Consider the following 9,158-nt stretch of genomic DNA (forward strand, 5'->3'; position numbering starts at 1 on the left):
TTCTCTAATATATCCTATGCGAAAGTGTGTTTTTATAAGATTTGAGGTATATTTCATACACCATAAAATTCACCCATTTCAAGTATACAGTGGTTTTTAGTATATTCACAGCTGTGCAACCATCTTGACTTAATTTTAGAACATTTTCATCACCCTAAAAAGAAACCCTATGCATATTAGCAGTAATTCTCCACTCTTTCCCTCCTTCCTTAGCCCTGGGCATCTACTACCTCCTTTCTGTCTTTTTGGATTTGTCAACTTTGGACATTTCACATACATGGAATCATATAATTTGTGATCATTTGTGACAGACTTCTTTCACTTAGCATAATGTTTTCAAGGTCCATTCATATTGTAACATGTGTCAGTACTTCCTTATTTTTTTATTGCCAAACAACATTCCATTTTAAGCAAGCTTACTTTTTTTTTTTTTTTTAGTAATCTTTAAACCTAACATGAGGCTGGAACTCACAAACCCAAGATCAAGAGTCACATGCTCTACCGACTGAGCCAGCCAGGTGCTCCCAAACTTATATTTTTTATCCATTCATCAGTAGATGGGCATTTACAACCACCTTTTGTCTGTTACGAATAATTCTGGTATAAGCATTTGTGAGCACACTTTTGTGTGAACGTGTTTTCAATTCCCTTGGATATATACTTAGGAATGAAATTGCTGAATCATATGGTAATTCTATGTTTAGCATTTTGAGGGATCGCCAAACTATTTTGCAAGGCAGCTGCACAATTTTACATTCTTACCAGCAACGAATGAGGGTTCCAGTGCTTCCACATATTCATGAACACTTGTTATTGTCATCTTTTTCATTTTAGTCATCCCAGTGGGTGTGACATGGTATATCATCGTGGTTTGTTTGCATTTCCCTTATATCTAATGACATGGAGCATCTTTTCATGTACCTATTGGCCATTTGTATATTCTCTGTGGAGAAATGTCTATTCAAATCCATTTTTAAATTGGCTTATATGTCTTTTTATTGTTAATTTGTGAGAGTTCTTTGTGTATTCTGGATACAATCCCTTGTTAGATACATGATTTACACATATTTTCTCCCATTCTGTAGGTTGTCTTTTCACTTTCCTGATTGTGCCCATTGAGGCACAAAAAGTTTTAATTTCGATGTAGTCCAATGTGTTTATTTTTCCTTTGTGTACTTTGGGTTGGTATTTAAGAAATCATGTGTAGGGTGGGAGGGAGGGGAGGGTGGGTGATGGGTATTGAGGAGGGCACCTTTTGGGATGAGCACTGGGTGTTGTATGGAAACCAATTTGACAATAAATTTCATATATTGAAAAAAAAAATCATGTGTAATCCCAGGTCACAAAGATTTACTTCTGTATCGCCTATTAGGAATTTCATAGTTTGAGCTCTTACATTTAGGTCATGATTAATTTTGATTTAATTTTTGTGTGTAGTGTGAGATGGGGTACGACTTAATTTTTTTTTTTCATGTGAATATCCAGTTGTCTCCGAACCATTTGTTAAATAAATCATGATTCTCCTGTTGAATTGTCTTGGAATCTTTGATGAAAACCACTTGAACATTAATGTAAGGCTTTATTACTGGGCTTCATCTCTATTCCATTGATTCATAAGCCAACCCTCTTGCCACCACCACGGCGGCTTCATGACCGTAGCTTTGTTGTGAGCTTTCAACAGTTTGTGTGTCTTCCAACTTTGTTCTTCTTTTTCAGAATTGTCTGTCTATTCAAGGTCCCTTGCATTTCCACATGAATTTTATGATCCGTTTATCAATTTCTGGAAAAAAAATCCTCCTGGGATGTTGACAAGGATCGCATTGAATCTGTAGGTCGATTTGGGAAGTATTGCTGTCTTAACTATATTAAGTCTTCTCGATTCATGAACATAGGATGACTTTCCGTTATTTAGGTCTTTTACAATTTATCGCAGCAACTTTCTGTAGTTTTCAGAATATAAATTTTGCATGTCGTTTGTTAAATCTATTCCCAAGTATTCTATTTTTTATGCTGTGGCAAATAGAACTGTTTTCTTTATTGGGGTTGTCCCTTGCTGGTATACAAAAATACAGTTGATTTTTGTGTATTGATTTTGTATCCTGACACTTTGCCGAACTTGTTTATTAGTTCTAATCATTTTTTAGTGGATTCTGCTGGATGTTGTACATACAGGATCATGTCATCTGCAAATAGACATTGTTTTACTTTTTCCTTTCCAATCTGGATGCCTTTTCTTTTTCTTGCCTAAGTGCTCTGGCTAGGACCTCTAGTTGAATGGAATACAAATGGTGAGGTTGGAGATCTTTGTCTCATTCTTGGTCTTAAGGGAAAAGCTTCCAGTATGTTTCCAATAAATATGATGCGAGCTGTGGGGTTTTCACAGATTCCCTTTTTGAGCTGGAGGAATTTCCCTTCTATTGTTTTCTAGTTTGGTTGCCAAAGTACTATTTAACTACCTTTTATAAAGTAAAGAAGTAAAATCAGTGTCCATTTTCAAAAATTTCCCTTCTTCCCTTACCCTCTCCCATTTTTCATTTACTCAGAAAATGCTTGATGGGCCTGTCTTCAATAAAAGAGTAGTTTTGAGAAATTACTCAAGAAACCAGTTGTCTAATATCATCTCTCCCTCCCCTCTTCAGGCACCAGGATTTCTCTCTCCTTTCCCTTCTTCCTCGGGATGACTTAGTAATAATGTACCGACTGTAGAGCTAGAAGAGGTATCATTGACTGAAGGAGATTGCATGAAAAAACCTTTGTCTAACTGATATAGGAAAGACAGTTTCCAGTTAAGGAATTTCAGACATCAGTCACGATCACTTAGGCTGCCACCTGCTCCGGTCGAAGAAAATAAACGGATACTTGATACGAAGTCATATTTAGCAAAATGGTAATACGGAAGCTCTTTCAGAGTTGCAGCCAGTAATTCAGCCACTTCAATCTGACATTCCATTTCTGATCTGTTTATGTCAACTAGTTTTTGAAACCAACCTCTTGAACTCTGAGTTGGGGTGATGTTCGGTCTGGTAACTAAATAAGCAGCAGCATGAACGAGGTGGGCAAGGCAGCTGCGTTGCCTCAGAGAGGTGCTTTATTTGTTGATGTCCAGCTTTCTTTCAAAAGGATTAATGCCACCTAAATTCAGTGATGAGGAAATTGGGAGGTTGGGAAATGGGAGCGTTAAAGGCAGACCGTAGGTCTGTTTGGGGTGCGAACCCTGCCTGGGCTCCTGGAAGAGGTCGCCTCTCCCAGAATTAGCTTCTGCTACTCTGCTAGCCCGGGGATGTGGAAGGTGATAGCATCCCCTCAACTGGCCCAGATGAGGAAGGATGTTTGAACCTCTGGGTAACAGGGACAGTGGCTGCTCTCCGAAGTCCCACGCATTGCTCCAGAGCCCTGAGGAGCAAAGATGGGAAGTAGAAGGCCTACACAACCCATCCTCCAACCCTGTGCTCCTCCCTCACCCCAGGCATCTATCGGTATCTTAGGCTACAGATACAGATAAAACATTTCCAAGCCACTGCCTGCTAGAGCAAAGAGTGTGAGGGGATTCTAGGGGGAGAAAGCTGTGGAATCATGCTTTCCAAATGTGTGTTTGGGAGGTTAAGTGGACAAGATGTGGAGTAAGAGTGCTCAGTTCAGATCCTGGCTCTATCATGTAAGCCTGCTACCTGCATAGACTAAGTGCTCTGAAAACAGTGCCTGTTCTTAGAATTGAGGTGGCCTCTTTAAAGACGTGGAGTGGAATGTCTCACCACTTTTACATCCTAACTTGGAAGGAAAATAAACCTTAAAAATGTTAAGGAGAGAGGGGTGTCTGGGTGGTTAAGTTGGTTGAGCGTCCAACTCTTGATTTTGGCTCAGGTCATGATCACAGTTCGTGGTTCGAGCTCCCAGTCAGGCTCTGCGCTGACAGTGCGAGGCCTGCTTGACATTCTCTCTCTCACTCTCTCTCTCTCTCTCTGCCCCTACCCCACTCGTTCTCTCTCTCTCAAAAATAAATAAAATTAAAAATTAAAAAAGAAATAAAGAACGGGAATCAATGGCACACCCTGCCTCTTCGAGCTTCCTCAGGCCTTCCCATGAGCAATGGTTTTGTTTCAGTCTTTCAAGCAGCACGGTCCTTTTACCAGCAAAAATGGCCGAAGAACAAATATTTTTCACGAGAGTATGAGGAGACTATGCCATCTACCACTAAAAGGAAAGGACATCTATTTAGTCACTTCCTGAAACTCGATTCTTGTGACATTAGCTCACATTTCGAATTGACTTTTTCATGTCAGTGGGAGACTTCTTTGCACTCCGTTCTTTTACAGAGTTTGTTCTATTCCACATCCCCTTTGCTTCTCTCGTTAATGAGAATATGAAACAAAAAAGAGCATCTTTCAGCTTTGTAGACAATACCACCACAGCTATCTTAAACTCCGGTTTCTGCAAATAAGCTGCCTTTTTTTTTTTAATAACAGGAAGGAAAAAAATCAGTCTTTCGTATCAGAAAATAAGGTTGTGTTTTAGGGAGTTTATTAGGGGTTCTGGAGGAGACAAACTCCGGTTCTCCTAGTATTATATTTCCCGTCCCACACATGTATGTGATAGCCTATGACTGAGCATTAACTTGCCATTTCCCCCTTTTTTGCTTTTTCCTCTCTCTCCTTTCCCTCCCCTCTTCCTCTCCATCTCATTTGAATGGAGGCTGACAGCACTGTCCCAGAAGAATTAGCAGCGGCTATTTCTTTTACCAGAAATTATGACTCTGCCTACCTCAAAGTCAATCTGCTGGAAGACGCGGGCACTGTTGCATAACTGAATGACAGTCACAACGCGACTCTTGTGCTACCCTTCCAGAGACGTGTTACATGGTTCGGTCTTGAGGTAAAAATGTAATTAAAAAAAGAGAAAAAAGAAAATCACCTTTGCTAAAAAAAAAAAAAAATTCCTTTTTTACTGTAAGAGAATATGTTTTCAATATTTTGGTAAATATGTAGGAATATTTTTAGTAATTGAGGAAAACTAACAAACCCAACATATCTTTAAGTTTAAGTGGGAAATTTGCTTTGGATCTGAAATTTAAGAACAGGTGGAATTTTGCAGTTTGGGTTTGAAGAAAGACTAAAACCAGAGGATCAAAACATCCGAAAAATCTATTCTCTGGTGTTTTAGGACACAGATGAGTAAAAATTCCTGCTAGAAAATTCACTCCAGTTTTTACAGAATTGATTTTTCCATCTGGCATTAGAGACTGGTGATTATTCAAACAATGCTTCCACTGCATAGCACTTGAAATCTATGTTTATTGAATATTTCTGATGGTTATTAATGTTGAAAAATGGTAGTACCATTTAACCAAGCTGGTAAACAGGAAGGTTAATTAAATATGACATAATTTTCAATTAGGAAAAACAGAAAACGCATTTGCAGTTTTTGCTATAATCACTTTTTATTTTATGATCCAGAAAGTATCTTAGGTATTCTCAGGGTCATGAATTATCATTATGAATAGCAAGCCTATTCCTATTTGGAAATGCTCCTTAATTTTTTTTTAATGTTTATTTATTTTTGAGAGAGAGAGAGAGACAGAGACAGAGACAGAGAGAGCGAGCGGGGGAAGGGCAGAGAGAGAGAGAGGGAGACACAGAATCCAAAGCAGGCTCTGGGTTCTGAGCTGTCAGCACAGATCCTAACGCGGGGCTGGAACTCACAAACCGTGAGATCATGACCTGAGCCGAAGTTGGAAGCTTAACCAACTGAGCCACCCGGGCGCCCCTGGAAATGCTCTTTAAATAGGAACGGTATGAGGCACCACAGCAACTTGGTTGAGTGTCTTGGCTCCAACTTTTATTATATGTGTGATGTCAGATACATTTGCTGTGCCAGTTACCTGTGGCCACCCTGGTGTTCTGTGACAAATGACCCTAAGACCCAGTGACATCCAATTACATACATCCATGGGTTTGCTTAGTGTTGGTTGATCTGGTCTGGCTCAGCTGGGCCTGTCGTCAATCTGTGAATTAGTTTCAGGCCCACTTCACATATGTCTCATCCTCCCTGGGCCTACCCAAGACATATTTTTCTCATAGTGATGGCAGAATCCCAGAAGTGCAAGCCCAATCATGCAATCCCATTTTAAATTTCTCCTTGTGTCTTATCTGTGAACATCCCTTTTCCCAGAATAATCCCCATGGTGCTAGCCCAACAAATATAGGATGGGGAAAATATAATTTGCTCACAGAGGTTGGGTGTGTATGTGTGAATATTCACTAAGTCGTGAGGAGGCATCTAATCTAACATATTATTTCAGCTTCCTAAATCTCTATTTTCCTCATCAGTAAAATTGGGACAATAAATTGAGTAATGGCCTTGGTATTCAGACATGAGGCATTGTAATGTAGAGTACAGAGAGCAGAGAGGATGCCCACTAGGATTTCCTGAGATGCAGCTGTTGTCACCCTTAAAAGGAATATTGTAGACTCATGGAATAACACAACAGGAAGAGATGTTCAAGCACCATTTAATAATTCCAAATGTGCAGAAGAGTGGCAAAAATGGTACAAAGAACTTGCCCTTCACCCAGATTCACTAGTTGTTAACATTTTGCCACATTTGCTTTTCCTGAACCATTTGAGAGTTAGTTGTAGACAACATAGTCTTTTACCCGTAAATGCTCCCCATGCTATTTCCTCAGAACAAGAACAGTCTGTTACATAGCCACAGCACAAATATCAAATTCAGAAAATTTAACAATGATTCACTATTATTATCTACTATACAGTCCATATTCAAATCTCACCAATTGTTTCAGTAATTTTATGGCAATCCCTTTCTCCCCATCCCCTCTTCTCCAATTCAGAACCTACTCCAAAATCACACAAGGCATTTAGTCTTCATAGTTTTCGTACTCACCTTTAATCTGAAAGAGTTATTCAACCTCTCTCTCTCTCATGTCATTGCTTTTCAAAGACTGTAGGTCAATTAGTTGGTGGACTGTCCCTTGTTTGTTTGTTTTTTCTTTCTTTCTTTCTGATGTTTTCTCATGATTACATTAGGTGATGCATTTGGGACAAGATACTTCATCAGTGCTATCGTGTTCTTCCCAGTGCATCACATCGGGAGACCCATGATGTCTGCTTGTTCCAAAATTGGTGATGTTAACATTGATCCTTTGATTAAGGTGGTGTCTGTCACTAGATTTCACTAGAAATCACTCTTTTCCCTTTGTAGTTTATAAATGTGTTGTAAAATGCTTTGGGACAATGTAGATATCCTATTGTTCCTCATGTATTCACCCTACTTTTTGCAGCCATTGATAATTCTTCCCTGAATCAGTCATTACTATAAAGGTTCAGAAAGGTTGATTTTCCAACTCCGTTGTCTTTTCTACATTTATTAGTTGGCATTCTTCTCTGAAGAATCACTTTCCTTTCATCCCTATTTATTTTAGCAGTATGGACTTGTGGATTTTTATTCAATTCCATGGATTATAGGACACAATACATAATTTTTATTATACTTGATGTTCAAACTGTCCATATTTGGCCAGTTAGGAGCCCCTTCAAACTGGCTGCCATGTCTTTTTGATTACATTCTTACTTTTTGGCATAACAGTTATTCCAGGGCTCATGTTGTACTTTTTTTTTGCTCCAGTTCTGGAATTAGCCATTTCTCCAAGGAACCCTCGTTTAATATGTTCTTTTGCCTTCAGGCTGAGTCATATTAATTTAGATGAAAACTCAGACCATAAGCTCAATAATGCAGGTTTAATAACACGATCATGAGCACTCTGAGGAGCTGTATACTCAAACACATTTTACTGACTTTTACATAATAACTCCTAGCTGATGATACTATAAAATATCAGAATTTGGCAAATTGACTAATGCACAAAAATGGCATTACTCATTAATGGGCCACATCAAGTACGCGCGCGTGTGTGTGTGTGTGTGTGTGTTTAATTGAAGGTCGATTACTGGTCCTGCTTCCATAAGTAGTTGTGACCAGGGACAGAGAAGAGGGGAACCAGACGTCGCAAGGAGAGGTCATTTCCACAACATTCCATTTATATACAGAACTAAATAGACAAGTGCAGAGTCACTACTGCCGTTAGAAGTTGGCAGAGTGGGAAAAGGTTGGGAATTGGGGTGTCATTAAAAAAAATACAGGACCCCCCAAACTGGGGTGGCTGGGGAGAACTTGGTCCTGCTTCAACCCAAGTGGAATCACATCTAAAGCAGTTTGGGGAGGTCAGAACCATCAGGGATGGGGGGGCGGGGAGGAAGGTCCAGGGGGTGAGGGGGCTGTTTGTGGGTAAAGAGATTACCCTCCCCCTGCTGGGATCCGACACCCCCTCTGGTCTGGCAGGAAGGGTGCAGCCTGCAACCTCCGTTGGTGGGTCTGGGGCTGCCAGATACTCCAGGCAGGGGGCTGCAGGGGGCTCGCATAAGGCTTGCCCTCCAAGGAGATGACAACACTGGCTCCCAGCTTCTCTGACAGGGTGCAGCGGTTCTTGACCTCCTCATACAACAAGTTTGCTTGTAATTCATGCTTGATGTCCATCAGCTTCTTCTTGATGGCGTCCTTGGAGCTGACTGAGATCATTTTGCTCTTAAGTAGTGCAGGCTCCAGTGCACAGAAGATAAACACCGGGTCCTCCTTCTTGCTGTCCTTGGTCTCACGGGTTGTGTCATAGAGGGCATAGTGGCAGTAGTTGTGTGGCAGCATCTTGACAAAGGTGGCGTCACGGTCGTCCGTCGTCTGGCCCACATCGTCTGGCAAGGCTCTCCTTGCCCTCCTCCGGGGATGATGTTCTTCTTGTCCTTGCTAAGGCAGAAGCCTACCGCCTACTTGTGCTTCTTCCTCTCCTCTGGTGTGGAGGACTTACACACTTCCATGTCACTGGACACTTTGATGACGCCATCAGAGACCGCCACACCAGAGGCCATGTTTCCGGAAGTGAAAGGGAGATTGCAAAGAGAGTCAGAAGAGATGAGGGTACCTGCCGCTGCTGTGGCATTCAACTGCCACATCAAGTACATTTCAACATCATCCATTGTAACAAAAGATGTGACCCCCGCTCCCACATGAAACAAGATAGATACATGCTATCGTATAACAGACATTGACTTCTGGAAAGGTTGTTTTTTCAGAAAGAAAACTGTAAATAAATG

The 9,158-nt window shown here is 40.7% G+C and overlaps 1 pseudogene; it reads right to left on the minus strand.

The window, feature by feature from the left end:
• The window catches only part of LOC125165011 (cofilin-1-like), a 28,999-nt pseudogene extending 20,066 nt beyond the window's left edge, over positions 1 to 8,933 (minus strand).
• Between the last annotated feature and the right edge of the window lie 225 nt (positions 8,934 to 9,158).

This window comes from Prionailurus viverrinus, chromosome A1 (assembly GCF_022837055.1).
Source record: "Prionailurus viverrinus isolate Anna chromosome A1, UM_Priviv_1.0, whole genome shotgun sequence".
In the NCBI taxonomy this organism is placed as follows: Eukaryota; Metazoa; Chordata; class Mammalia; order Carnivora; family Felidae; genus Prionailurus; species Prionailurus viverrinus.